The following is a 15,851-nucleotide window of genomic DNA, read 5'->3' as shown; positions in this document are numbered from 1 at the left end:
ACAAAGCGAATGGAATGGTATTTGGCGGAGGCCACGCCGACGGAAGGCATACAACCGAAAATAACAAAAATTTCACAAATTCAAAACGTAATAAATACAATTCGAATCGAAACCTCATTGTTTTTAGATTTAAACAATTTCCCAAATAAACGGATGAAAGATCATAGAAGGCGTTACGCATGTGACATTTGGAATACTCCCATACTCCCGCTGCTCGCTAGTGAACCATAAAAATCTAAGTCAGGCCAAATTGTAAAACGGGATTGGGGAAGGTTTATTCCTTACGTAAATATGAAACAGGGCTGAGAGTACCACGCGTTGGAGTTATCATAGGAAGAGGAAAGACCTTCATCTTCAAACACAAGCTTCCTAACAGAGAAAGACATAACTGTTACATGAATAGCGTGATGTTTTCTGCCTCGCGACAGCGCAACGATTATCTTATTTTCCATGAGAAATCCCTCGAAATCTCATTTAGAATGGCTTCCCCATTACATAAATGACACTTAAATCATAAGACTAAAAACTCCTCTAACGTACACAATTTGGCGTTCGGCTCTACTACGTAATGAAAATGATTATTAAGCAGTTTAAGAGCCTAACGGAAAAAAATCATTAAAGAAACTGAAAGTGCAATCTAAGGGTGAGAGCACGGTAAAAATGGAAAAAAGGAAAAAGTATTCACAGGAACTGCTGAACAGTATAGACCCAAATAACTGCGAAAAGGTTTAAATTTATTATTCACATCAATCATCAAAATGTACTCTAACTCGCAATGGCGGTCAATGGAACCATGCTAAATACCCAATGAATGGCTCACGATGGAATAGTAGAGCTATCACTAGTAATGAAATTGAGCTTGATTCTGGTGCATTTCATGATACAAGCGGCATACATGTGTACGCAAACAATTCCGTCACCTCATCTTATGCTCCTGTGGTAAATGAAACGAACTGCTGCCGACAGCTTCTTCAACCTCCTTGAAATCGTCACAACCCAGGAAATAACATATGCTGACGAATTTAACACACTACTGGCGTCTCTGTCAAAAGATACAGATGGTCACACGAAACTCTAAAGCGGCTTGTCAGTCAACCGGTCAAGTATAACCCACGAAACGTAATAAATTACATAAAATGGAGGAAATTCGAAAATTAAAGATTTAAAAATTTAAAAAAATGAAAAAAGTGACATAATTGAAACCATATCATTCCTTTCAACACAACAGGGTTCTTCCTTTTAAAGCATTAATCAGGCCATCATAAGCTATCTGTAAGACGACGCCGTAAAAAGCGGAAGTGATGAAACAAAAATATTATTGCCAGTGAAAGAAGTCTCGTCTGACACATATATTGAGAATATAGCGGATGGTTACGAAAAGAGGAAATTTCAGAGTGCTACTGTATGCGCACCAGAGCCGTCAGCTCCAGAATTGGGAGAACGAGTATTTACGTACGCAGCCACGCCACAGCGTCCGTCCGAGAGAAAAAATATCCGCAAAACAAATGAGCGAACATTCGCGGTTCTAGAGGGAATGGACCTATTGTTAGGTACACGACCGGGAGACTTTTCATATGGGGACTGCTTTCCCCCATATGAAAAGGTGGAACAATTGATTCAACAGAAGCCTTTTAAAAAAATTCAGGCCTGCATTCGAGCCTGGAAGATAAGCAAAAGAAACAAAATGAAAGGAAACAATGGAACGGAGAAAAGTGCAACATGCAGAGGAAAAAACGAAGGACAAAGGAAGATGAATACGAAGGAGAGAACTCATGACGAAGTTTGGTGAAAAAGTAATCTCCTCCAATAAAGGAAGAATGACCACGAACCAGAACAAACGATGACCATTCAATTAGGAAACATTAAAATAATGGTACAGTTCATAATTTCGTCTGCTGTTCACAGAACTCAAAATAGAATGATCGCCAGAATAACTGATGGTTTGTATAAAATATCCCATCGCTTAAAGCTTTAGAACAGTTCAACGTTCAAAGAACGTTTTGCAAAGCCCCTGAAAGCAACTTCCCGCTCGCCATTGGGACAACATTATCAAGGAAGCCGTCGAAATACGCCTTGATCCGAAATATACCACTCGAGACTTGCATCCGAGCAATAAATACTTGGACACATTAGGTATATTTCGTTAAACACATAATGAATTAAGAAACGGAAAATAAAGCAAAGGCACACTACGGACATCAGCCTATTAGTGGACACCTTAACTTAATTGCTACGCTGAATCATTTGTCAATTCAATTAAGGATGAAATATGACACCGCGATATAAAAAGTTTTTATTAAACATGTCTTGAAATTGGGAAGTAAGTCGTTTTTCGAAACGCCGCACAGTGGGCTAGAATCGAAAAAAGCTGGCCAAAACCTCAAAATCGATTTTTTTGAGCTAGGAAGTTGAAACTTCGCATACACATTCTCAAATAAATTGTGCATTACTATTCAGATTATTTTGGTCCTGTGTTTTCACTTTAACAATATATGTGAGGTCAAAGTTGAGCAAATTTAGCGAAAAACGACCACCCTCGAATTTTTCTGAAAATTGCCGACTTTATCCTCGTGCAGTGGTTTTATAAATAGTTTTATCGAATAAACTGTTATACCATCTTAATTGGCACTTCTTATTCTTTCATTTGAAGGGTGCCCAGCGATTGCATAATGAGAGTCATTCGTAGCAATATTTATTAATTTTACTTTCTGGTGATTATTTTCTGTCACTAATATATCTGTTATCCACACATAAAAGTGAATGAGACCATATTGCATCCACCCGCTTGCCGCGTCGCCGTACTCTCCGCCGCCGCCGGCCAGAACCGGAGTCGTCCGTGCGTTCGAAAAAACGATTTAAAATTCGGGGTTGCAAATTGGTGCAAGGTTTGACTTTAGATTCACAATATAGAAGCTTCAAAGAACGACATGATATAAGTTACTTAGTGTAAGCCGGTGACAATGTCTACTTTTTTTCTACGTTTATGTAAAAACATGGGTTGAAAACAGGCTCCGCCATTTTGTTATGTATCTATGGTTATTGATGAAACAAAATCTTGAAAAACCCTTCAAATGAAAGAATAAGAAGTGCCAATTAAGATGGTATAACAGTTTATTCGATAAAACTATTTATAAAACCACTGCACGAGGATAAAGTCGGCAATTTTCAGAAAAATTCGAGGGTGGTCGTTTTTCGCTAAATTTGCTCAACTTTGACCTCACATATATTGTTAAAGTGAAAACACAGGACCAAAATAATCTGAATAGTAATGCACAATTTATTTGAGAATGTGTATGCGAAGTTTCAACTTCCTAGATCAAAAAAATCGATTTTGAGGTTTTGGCCAGCTTTTTTCGATTCTAGCCCACTGTGCGCCGCGACGCGTCGGCCGAAATGAAGTCAATAACCTTGTGTAGAGTCCACGTAACTCTTAAATATTATTTCCGGAAATGCTCAAATATCACAAAATCGCAGGAATTGAATGAATCCACTCACCTTGAGTTTCCAAATGTAAAGGCGCAAGTCGCACTGGAGGTCAGTAAGGATTCCAGACAGGTGTCGCCCCCGGCAGGGGGACGAAGATCACAGCTCCCCCCACTCTCATCCGAGAACGTGGAAACAGATGCACATCAAGATGCGCTTATCGGGAATCCGAGAGGAAAGTCACACCGCCTAGGCGAAAACCTGTAACTGAAGAGAGAAGGAAATAGCCGTTATTATCGGAAAGCCATCCCGAGAGCGACGAGCGGTCCACTGTAACAAGTCAAGTCAATAAGGATGAAAAACATATGTAATAATCTCTTAATTCTCTGGACCTAAACCAATTGACCTGAAGTTCTGTACAGAGAGGATGTGAAATCAATTTTTTTTTCCTATATTTAACGGCGAATACAACGGGTCGAGTACACACCAGAAAAATATCCCCAACACCAACCATGCCTCGCTATATATTCCACGTAGAGTAATTTTCAAAATTTTTTCCCGCTTTTTTGTACGCAACTTCTTTACACTTTTAAAATTAGGCTTAATTTTTAGGTATGTGCGTAAAAAAATGAAAACTAGACTTTTCCTTAAAAAGGGTAGGTTTAACATGGCGTATGAGTCGACAAAGTTCAAAGATAAACCAAAAGAGAAAAAATTCCACCCCCGAGAAAGACGGAAAAAAAACATGTTTCCAAGCAACCGGTTCACGAATGATAAAAAAAAAATCACGCCTAATATCAAAAAACGTACGATAGACAGAAATGAATCTCATAAAAAATAATGAGGAATCGAAGTGGGAAGTAAGGCGAGATAATGTTGGTGGAAGGAAACCTTTAATTTTGGTGAATACTAGAACCGACGAATTCGACGGAAAATAACGGGTGAAATGACCTACAATTACTTCCGAGGGGACAACACCTCAAAGATCGAAGCTCTGTCACAATATCTGTAGACATCCTCCATGTATCTAAAAACTGTCAAGCCAATTGGTTTAATCTATGGGATTCATAGGTGAAAAGCTTCAATGACTACCCGTGATTGGCTGCTGGGAAAGGCAAGCACACGTACACATCCAAGTGTTGTAAGGATAGATGGGGTTCCTCTTAAGATGTATTTATAAGAAAAGTCGGTCGCAGGTCTAGATGCAAGCCAGAAACCTACGCAAAGAAGATAAATAGTACTCAAGGTTTATCTCGAGACTAATGGAAAATAAAAATTGGAAAATCTAGGCCAAAATTTGGCAAAATAACAAAATAAGTTCGCAGTACCACAAACAAGGAATAGGTTACCTAAAATAGTCCATAATAACATAGATATAAATTCCCCGAACAACAATCATAATTTAAACTTAAGAGGAGTAAACGATATAGATTATGAACCAAAACGCCGTAAGAGGCTATTCAAATAAATAATTCAAATAGCAAAATCTCAATGAATCAGTAATGAAAGTACAGGCGTACAAAAAGTGAGCTATATGTACACAAAAAATATTCAGAAACAAGTTACAATTTAAGTATACACTGAATAAATATTTTAAAACTTTACATTGATACATTTCGAATATTTTCTCAAATTATAATTACGAACATGTAAGCCATATTAGTTAAATAAGAAATAAATAAATAAAATTACTAGTTAAATAATAATATTTGTAAAAAAAATAAATATGCTCGCACAGATATTATTCGACTATCTGTTATTATTTTCATAGATTAAAAATTGTTTAAGTTCTCATTTATATTGCCTTGGTTTGTAAATTTGTATTACTTGGATACCATTCTATATTCTGTATTCTTAACTTCAGGTATGAAATTAATTTTAAAAATTTCATCGTAACATGTACGTGTGGAAGAATTATGCAAGGCTAGCTGATAGCAGAATATATGGAGGAAATACGTCAAAGGAGTGTTAGTAATGGTGAAAACAGAGGTTGAATAGCAAGAGGAACGGATCACTTGAGCGACCGGGTGCCTCCTTCCCCTTGAAAACCTTCCGTGGAGAGACCCAACAAAATCGCATTTAGCCCATCGACGAAGCGACGCGTGCGAGACGCGATAAACGTGCTACTACTCACCACCAAACCACAAAAGAGCATCCCTTGTTCTTTTACGAAGGGAAACCTTTGATGGGCAGAGTAGGGTCAGCTGAGGAGCCCCCATTGGGGACCCGGAAGACCCCCGAACACCCATGAAAAACGGGATTGAGGAATACGATAGATAGGGGTGCCAAGCGCAAATCAAGAGACATGCCTCTCTCAGCCAAGCCACGTGACCTGAACGAAATTTTTTTTGTATAAAACAAAAGAAAACCTTGTAATGTGGAATATCGACCGTGCTATATAAATATTACATACATTCCATATCTCGTCACGCCTTCGAATTAAAGAAGAGCATTACTAAGAAAACTCATATCCTGATTAACGCCTTAGAATTGTCTACAGGGTACCACTAAGAGTACTCCACTTAGTGGAGTAATATGCATATTAAGATTTGATTTTCCAAACTAATATGATTGTTGAAGATGGATTTTCAATTATGTAAACAATGCAATCATTCAATAATTACGACGTTTTATAGTGTGACGGAGAGCAGCCTTAACCAGAGAATACGAGAATGGGTCGGAACACTAGAGCCATCTGTCAACGAGCACCTGAATGGTAGTCGAAGCGGAATAAGCCGCAACAGCGACCAACACCTATACATCTAACGGAAATTTCAACACAAAAGAGGTGCCTGTAAGAGACTCGTGACCACATCATTACATGCGAGAATAAGCGATTCTCCAAGGGTCCATTATACACGTGCAAGAAGTCAATAGCTGCTGCGGATAGTTGAAAAATTGTCCCTTTGAGAACAAGAAACAGATATTTTCTAAATTATTAAGAAAGATGGGCCATCCTAATATTCAGGCTGATAGATGAATGTAGATACTCCATTCCTCATATGATTTCCCTTATGTGTAGAAGAGCAGAACAGGTACCTTAAGTATGAATAGACTATATTTCTTAATATTCTTCCGTTCGCGAATAATATTTTTCCTTGATATTTGCCAGTAACTTTTTTACATCGAAAATACTATTTGCAATACAATTTTTTAACAAGTAAAGGCGTGATGATCATGAAGGGTCATAATGATTAGTTCCCATAAGGCATTCATTACAGTGTCTCATCTGAGCATTGCAAATGGGGTTTCTGTTGGAGACCGAAAAAAACTTTTGCCCGCGGAACGATTTCAATGCCATCATTCTTTGCATTGCCCGTTCATAATTAACAGCAAGGGAAAATTTTCTATCCCACAGAATGAAAGATGGAGGTACAGCATGAACCAGGCCTTTTGCAGTATTGAATGGAAGGTACAGAAGCTCCCAAGTGATATATACATCAACCCAACGTCAGACGTCTCAACTCCACAGGCAAGCAGCCACTATAATTCCAGGCGCAGTCAATGGGAATATGACATCCATCATATCATTAAACGTAAGAGTCCCATGACTGAATCACGTCTAAGGCCAATCGACGACAATCACTGCATCTAAAGGCCGTATCACACTAGCGACTGCGACCGCCGCTGCGACCGCGACTGGCCCGTCGGCCAATCAGAGCGAGGCAGCCGACGCTGCGACTGCGACTCAGAAAAATAGCCGACCGGCTATTCTTCTGAGTCGCAGCCAATCAGAGAGCTCTATTTCAATCTCGCGCGCTTGCGGCAGACTTGTTTGTTTTGGTTACCGTAGCGAGGGAAGCTCAAGAAGGTTGTGAGATAACGCTGAGATAATTTCGGATTTTAAAGTGATGATGGAAGCCCAGCATATTAGATATTGGACCCGAGTACACAGGTGACTAATAATGAAGTACGTTTTAACATATTTTAGGAACAATTTCAACAATTCCTGCTCTCTATCCATTCTTTGGGCTTTCGTAAACAAACAAGCCACAAGCAGAAACGTTCATACGTGCGCATGCGCGACCGTGGCGTCGGCCGCAATGTGTGATGGGGTGCAGTCGCAGCCGCAGCCGAAATCGCAGTCGCAGCGGCGGTCGCAGTCGCTAGTGTGATACGGCCTTAAGAGGCATGGCGGGCTTTCAGAGATAACGTGCGGGCGGAGAGCAAATGTCCAGTCATTGCAGCTATTCACGTACAACTTATTTAACAATAAAGGAATAGGGCAGAGTTTTTTTCACATAAAAAAGAGAATGCGCCAAAAAAACAATAGAACATACAATGCCGATCGAAGCTTACACCCAGGGGGTGGCTCACGCCTCTTCTCGGGGGTAGAATGACCTTATTTCTTTTTTTTTAAAATAAACAAGGCAAATCGAAAGAGGACAAGGGAGGATCAAAACTTCAAGAGCTATTCACGCTCAAACATTTATAAAATTCAAACAGCTAGAAGCGTCTTACAAAATAGCACATAGATATCGATGTTTTTTCCTCAAGGCCATGATAGGAAAAAAGTCGATACCCTCGCAACCTAAAAACAAACTACAGGGCAACGACGATAGTTGTAAGAAAAAATCTCAGCCATCTCGAAGACAAATTTCTAAGGCCGAAAAGCCTTCTAGTGACCATGATTTCCAATGATGCTCGTGGGGTAAAAAATTAATCGGACTATCGTGTTGATTAAGGACCGAGATTGGTTGGCATATAAAGAGCATGAGAAAATGGATGGCTACGGAGAAGGATGAAGGGAGAAGACGAGGCGAAAATGAAAATGAGTGAAGAAAGTGTGATGGTCCCATGGAGATGGTGATAATAGAAGCGGGGACATATAAGAGAAAGGACATATCCTTGTAGAGAAAGAGAATGTACGCGTGTATAATGCAGTAAATGAGGCTCGTTCCACACACAAACGATTCCATTCGGCACGGAACGCAATCGATTCGCTTCTTTTAGCGTCCGATGCGTGTGAAATTGAGTGTACGACATTTTGTCAGTATCTGCACCCATACAATCGCTTTAAGGCGTTAATACGTGTGCAGGGTATACACTGTAAGCATGGCCATCACACATGCAATATTCATTTTCATTATTTCCCCGAGGAATTCCCATTTATGCCGACAGGTCAAAGGAAGATTGGTACGAACCGTCACTGAAGAGAATTTGCGATATCATAAGGAACAATAAAATAGCCATTAAAATATTTTCCTGGGACATGATGCGCATCACAGGATATCGACTTCAAAAACACATGAGCACAATAAATATAGTTCCATATATTACAATAACTAACGAGTGTAACGTTGAGTGACATCTGGAAAATTACAATTCGAATCACTGGAAGATAACACAGAAAAAGGCATTAACCCGATCGTAGCCGATACAAAATTAATATGGACCGCGGGGGTGGGAAAAGTTTAATTCGTTCACCGAAAACGAGCCGTGCCGAATAGAACCGCATGCGTGCGCATTGATGCCTTGGAGGACCCTGTTTCCGTGGAACACAAAAGGAAAGGGCCTTATATAGCGGATATCGACGGTGGCGAAGGGAAGTAAACGCATGCATAAGAAAAATGAAGGATGGAAGGGGAGATAATGGGACGATGCTGCCATCTATCTTCACCCCACCCCACACTCTCAGCACAAGTTTCCATTGTGCTGTAAGAAGTCAGGTCCAGACGCAGCTGAGTGGGACAAGGGATGGCGGAAATAAGTCTTCGAGATATCGGAGAGAGTAAAAGGCTCGCGAGGCCGGAATATTAAAAGCAATGGGAAAGAAAACACGCAAAAGAAGATCTGCCGTCTGAGTTGAGCAGAAAGCCATTCTTCATAGGTATCAACGTTAGTACAGATATCACGCAAATGTATAAAAAAAGTGTTGAACAATAAAATTTCTTTGATTCTGGACTCTTGTTCGCCATGATGATGATTTTTAAAACAATATTTCCCGGATACGTAGCAAATAATAGATGATATGAAACCATAAATGCAATAAAAAATGGTATTATATGTTAAGGATTGAAACCAACGTTACGGTCAGTATTGGGCGACTCCGTTAAGTAATTCCACTGGCTACCCCGTGTTTTCTCCTAGATTTAGTTTGCACTAGAATGAGTAAAGCTACTGATTCACATGATACCCGTCCCGTACAAGCTAGACTCTTGTTGCTACTTCGGACGCATTGTAATCAGTCTTGAAATATGTTCGAAGTTCCCCAATCCGTGCAGTAATTCAACCATTCTCAATATTAATGAATAATATTTTCAAACGCGAAGAAATGGCACTAAAAAAACTATTGGACTTAATACATGACATAATCAAGAACATAAATTATCAATGATGGATCAAATTAAATCCCACAATAGATGGTCGAAGGACGGTGACCGATATAGAAACGGAAAATTACGCGTATCATTACAATAACCAATTACTAAATATCAAAGCTGATTTCTAGATATGAACACTGAGGTTTCGATAAATCTACTTCCCTTCACACACCTTATAATGACCACAGAAGCCAAATTGTGAATCACCACCGACACGAAACAGTGAAGGGTCTGATCTGGAGTGCGGCCCTTTGCGGTGTGGTTTCGTGGAGAAATGGTCAGAAAGTTGAGAAGAGACTGGAGAAATTGGAGGTGTGGGCGTGGAGAAGAATGGAGAAGTGGACGGAGAAGAAGAGGAACGACGAAGTGTTGGACATGGTGGGCGAGGAGAGGAAACTTCTAGAGTCATAGCCCACGCATCACGAACAGTACAACCACAGCCAATTACTAAAACATTACTAAATCCTTGACTTAGTCCGTAAATATGTCCCTACGACTATTTTCAACATATAAATCTGAAGACTTAATAAAATTATGTTCATCGTACATTCCGTTATTATAGTATATTAGCAGAAGGAACGCAGGGACTACGATTTGTGTTTTACTGTAGAACAGAAACGCAGTAGTAAATACATAAAATTCTGAGTAACGACTCCGTCAAACATCATGAGCAGAAAGACAGCACATTCACTGGGAGCGGACTGTCCGCACCCCAGGGCCACGGCTCGATATCACGCAGACGTGAGTTTTGATTCGTCTGAGGAGAAGAAGTCCCACAAGAGCGACACGGAATCGACCACAACAAACGCCACACACCAACAAGAGGAATATGGACACCACCCTTCTGCCTTTCATACGAGAGGGCGCAGGGTAAGGAGAGGACGGAGAAAGGCATCTCTCCAGTGGTGTGAGACGAAACGAAGTAAAAGTAATCGAATAACTGTTCACGATTACATATTTGGTAATTATTACTTGTAAGCAGTACATTTAAAAATGTAATGTTTACTTGCAAACTATTCCAGACCTTGCGCGAGTAATCATTAAATTTGAGAGAGAGTCACATTTTAGTAATCGTGAGTGAAAGTTTGAATTCCAAGCGCGCAGACCGAAAGGAGAGGCAGCTAAATGAAGCTCATCCACAGATAAAACATTCCGTAGAACACATCCATCTATGCCCTAAGTGCCTAAACCAAATTATTATTTTATTCAATTGCATTGATTGATAATTTCAATGCTGGTCTAAAGTATTATAGCATTCCCCGCTTGAGAAAATAATGATAGCGATTGGATTATGTACAGGAGAGAAATTAAAAAAAACCAAAACTCTTCGAGATACGATGATTTAATTAGCGTAACAAATCCAATGTTATAATTAAAATGAACACCAAAGTGTTCAAAGCGACAAGTCAAAGATACTTTGAGAAGGCATATGTGCAACAATAGACCGTGTGATGAACTCAAAAACAGGGAAAACCATTCGAGATGGCCGTGCGGTTCGATTCGCATTCTACTGCCACCGAAAACGAATCTAAAACGTACACAGCGGAATAGAACCGTATATGGTAGAAGCCGAAAATGATAGTATAGCGGTAGATGAGATAACGAAAGAAATATATGAGATATTGATGGCAGAGCAGAGAGATTTAAGATTTCGCTCTTTCATACGAGTAGCAGGAAGAGTAATAAATGTGCCTTCGATGTCATTAATCGCTGCAATCGCTACGTCACCAAATGCATGCATATTCTCGTTTTTCCCTATTCTAATTTTGGGACCGATCAATCACGAGCATGCCATTGGATTCCCACATGCACACCACGCGGTTCAAAAAAACGTCACGAATTATACTTTGCGACATGTAACGATTTTTAGGCTGCTGCATGTAGATAAATCCTCCCAATAATATAGTATCTTTAGCATGTTTGGTGTGGAGTTGCATGGAGCAATACACGATAGGAGAGAGCTAACACCGCCTACTGCCACATGAATGTGTCTGGCGCTTTTTTTTACGGTGACTACGAAGACATATTGCATGCCGGAGCAAACTCAACCCCCGCCAAAAACCCTTGGGGTGGCCCGCAGGGTACCTATTATGCCGATGTAGATACGAAACGAATCATCCAACACGGAGCATGGTTCACACCAGTAACGCGACGAAACTGTGGTAACTGTGTATCGAGTTAATATTCGCGATATTTATTTATTGCTGGCAACCCTATTGCGGCATGATTCTTATGGCGACAGGGGCGGATCTAGGATTTTTCTTGGGGAGGGTACATGGAGGCCTGACAGGTAACGGTTCCTCTCATATCTGAGATTATAAACTACGTAAAACAATAACTATATGAAAAATTACCGTAATTTCAATATGAATGTTAACAGAATGAAATTAAACGATTAAGGCTATGTAATACACTAAACAAAACGAACGTAAAGATAACCTTTTAAAAAATGTTACTACTTTTTAATCGTCTGGGGCCATGAGCCCCCGTGTACCCCCTCTACACCCGCCGATGGATGGCGGTATTAATTTATTTGGCAACTATCAGCGAATTTTTGTGCAACAAGCGTAATTTATCTTTTCGATGCATTGTATTTGAAGTGTGGGTTCATATTGCAGTTCCAAAATGGAATTAGTAGTGTGCTCTGATTAAAGATTGTTCATCTTATTCGGATATTTCCAATAGATGTGTAAGGTATTCATGTAGGAGGCGGAGTGGTAATCTCTTCCAGGGCGGCCCCAAATTTCCCGGAATCAAGACTCCCCTCCATCGATGACTCATTCTCATCTCAAGCTCGCATAACAGTAGAAAGTAGGGTGAGGGGAAAAAAGAAGAGAAGACCCAAGAACGCTGACCATGTCGAAAGTCCGCAACCCGAGATGTAAATCAGTTTCCCTCGTCCAAGTGTGATTTGAAACGAAGTAGCCACGGGGATATCGCATGGATATTATTTCGTGAGTCGCCCCGGCCAAAGATCTCCCTGGGCGACTGTTGGAGCCTGCGGTCACAAGAAGGGAAAAAAGGAACTAAGCCAACGGATACATTTCAATTCCAAGACGACATTTTGAAATCGGTCGAAGCACTTGGGAATGACAGTTGAAAATTTAACATCAACGCATAATTTAACTTAACTTAAAAGTATTCAAATTATATTAAATACTAGTAAGTAAACGCAGAGAAAAGTTTTCTACAGTCGATGTAAAAAAAATCCCTCGTTTACCGTCAAATTATGTTCTAAAGGATTACGAGAAGCAAATACAGGAAATCGACAGTAAAACAGCAAGATTTATAATGTCATTCTTACTTCGTAACACCAGGGGTAGCAACCGTGTCACGATTATTAAGATAATGGGCTCACTTGATAGCTTGACCTATTGCATGTTTTACTATTTCTACTTTTCTTCTAATCTTCCATTGATTTACTATAGGGATTACGAATGGTAGGCAAGATTTTCCTTTGCATGAATGTAGACGTATATTTTTATAACCGCGTGGTGTGAAGATGGGCGTCCTCCAGTATGATATTAAAGTTTGATCACCCACCCACAAACACCCAAAAGATGGCTCGCAGGGTATTTTTTAGACGTTGATAACTAAATTAATTTATTATTAAACGTAAAACTCAGTGAATTAAGACGAAATTAAATGGGTAAGGTAAAATTATGCAACAACTACCTTGAATACAACGGGGACTCCTCTCTGACTGGTACGGCTGCGAAAAAATTTCCCACGGCAAAACCATTCGCAATAGAGTAGAAACTTCCCAAAACATAACCCTCGGTAAGTTGCTTCGACTTTCAAAATTAATCCGAATTTCCGATGTCCTTGCCGCCCGCAAACTCCCTACAGGTAATCAATTCACCACACACTATCTCGATAATTTCAAGTAAAGGCTCGGGATATACATCCTTGAAGACATTGTACTGCGATCTCGCAATGCCAACTACATACATACTGCATACATTAAGTTACTCTTCTATGACTTTCAACATCTTGTTAAAGTAATTTCAATAGGTGAATGGTATTTTACAACTACGAAAAAAATAAAATAAGAAATGATAAATTTTGCTGCTGCGCACAATGGAAGAAATAATGGCAATACTTAAATTACAAATAATAAAAATAAAATGTTAAATGAATTTTGGGAAATAGTCCCCGCAAATGTTAACGAAAAAGTGAGGTGATTCAAATTTATCAATGCTTTATCATGACTTTCCTGCTAACGCACACATAACATACTTTCTGTTTGACAATATCATAAAATCATCGCCCTTCGCATAATCCTTCGCGAAAACTAGACGACGGAACCAGCAGCCCTTTAAAATTTTGGCTCAAATTCGGAATGAAAACGCACAAATCAGTGGCGCCGCCAGGGGGGAGGTCTAGGGGTTCCGGACCCCCCCCCCCCCCCCCCCCGAGAGATAAAAGCACAATTGATCTTCCTTCGCAAAAGAAAACAAAATATTGAAAAATCAATAATTTACAAAACATTTCTTAAACAAATTATGTTTTTTCGATTATGAAAAATGTTAAAATTAGTTAAAAACCCATTACCCGGTACCTTGCTTTTCATAAATTTTCCCCCCTGGTTTTGGACCCCTCTATCCCCCAGATCGAAATTTCTGGCTACGCCACTGCAACAAATTGAGCTATGAGAGGTGAAAAGTTCTGAAGATACATTCTGCAGCAAGCCCCGGAGACACCTCACCGACAAGTGACGGACGCCTGAGGTAATTTCGACATCACAATCAATACAAGGCGAACGAACACTTACCCAAATTAATTTCCTCCCGACACCGCGTTCCGGCACGTTGGCACTTGCAGACTCCCTCGTGGCTCTGATCGCCGGCGGCGGCAAATTGGATGGACGAATCGATAATCCTCGGGAGAATGGAACAAAGTGTATTTCACTCACTCTATGTGCGTCTTAGTCAATATCGAGGCGGTTCACAGCACTGGCCACAAGGAGGGCCGAGAAGACAGCCAGCTACGCCTACGAGGGAGGCCACAACGGAAGAGGACCACACCCCAAAAAATAGATCAACACGCACCACACCTGCCCCGGAATCTGTCGTTCCCCAGGGCAACCAGACACCTGTAGCACTCGCCTCTCGATTGAGGAGCTTTTCGCTGGTCCACGTCAAAACTCGAGAATCAACACAAGGTCAAATGGAAACACAGCCAGACCTGAGAGCTTGAGGGAAAAATCAGGGATAATAAATGTTGCCTAAAACGGGAGACAGACCCTCGCAAAGCGAGAAAAACTGTAGGAAAGAAACAGAAAGAAATATTCCGATAGACACCCTCAGCTGGTCGTTAGCATGTATAAAACTTGCCCGCAAGCGATGACAAAATTGCTCCTAACCGGCACTTAGGACAAGACGAGCAGAAATCGGCTGAACTCAGCGTAAAACTAGGAACACCGTTGAGATTAAACACACAAAAAGAAACAATTACGAAAAGAACCCTATTGACCAGGAGAATAAAACTTCAACAATCAATTTAAAAATGATTGTTCACGGCATAAAAGAATCCTTCAACAATCATAAGTCAACAACAATGAGAAGCACTTAAAACATACGATGATCTGCAGGCCTAAAACGAATACTTCAAAACTATGGCAGCAGCACAATCAGAAGACTTGAACAATGATAAGCACTTCTTGACCGCAGCAAGACAGACGAACTGTTTCGGGAGTTTTCAACGACAATCTTCCATCAAAATATCACGTAGATCCCTTTCGTTCGCTAGCACAATCTCAATCACACAAGCGCGGTCGGAGAGAACTTTAAGAATGGATGCACCTCACCCGCGAAGAGCGGAGCAATCGTCTGTAGCCTTTTCGTAGGAATCGACCAGATTGCACTCAGGTCGGAGTCAGACTGCCACCCGGCTGCCAGGGAAACTGAGTGAGGGAGCTGAGGGATTTGGGGAGGGGAGGGAGGGCGAGACGTCACCTGCCGCCGGGAGAGGGGAAGGAGGGGAGGGGGATAGCTCCGCCCCCAACAACACTGACCGGGGAACAAAATACGCCGTTCATGAATGATTCGTTCGTAAATGAACGACTAGTTGGCATATGCCGATTGAACATATTCTAATCGAAAT

At 40.6% G+C, this 15,851-nt stretch overlaps 1 protein-coding gene across 8 annotated transcripts in view; it reads right to left on the bottom strand.

Annotated features, from left to right (window-relative positions):
* Positions 1–15,851, bottom strand: part of LOC124159560 (ras-specific guanine nucleotide-releasing factor RalGPS2) — a 327,801-nt gene that overhangs the window by 134,402 nt on the left and 177,548 nt on the right. For 7 of the 8 annotated variants that reach the window (XM_046535444.1, XM_046535447.1, XM_046535446.1 and 4 more), the window contains one exon: positions 3,496–3,690. The gene's annotated coding sequence lies outside the window, so the exon portion shown is untranslated. Of the gene's footprint in view, positions 1–3,495; positions 3,691–14,520; positions 15,647–15,851 lie in introns of those variants that run through there. The other variant, XM_046535448.1, reaches the window with a different exon arrangement.

Source organism: Ischnura elegans, chromosome 5, assembly GCF_921293095.1.
Source record: "Ischnura elegans chromosome 5, ioIscEleg1.1, whole genome shotgun sequence".
Classification (NCBI taxonomy): domain Eukaryota; kingdom Metazoa; phylum Arthropoda; class Insecta; order Odonata; family Coenagrionidae; genus Ischnura; species Ischnura elegans.
Note: the sequence above shows the minus strand (reverse complement) of the source record. Positions and strands in the feature narration are given on the sequence as shown.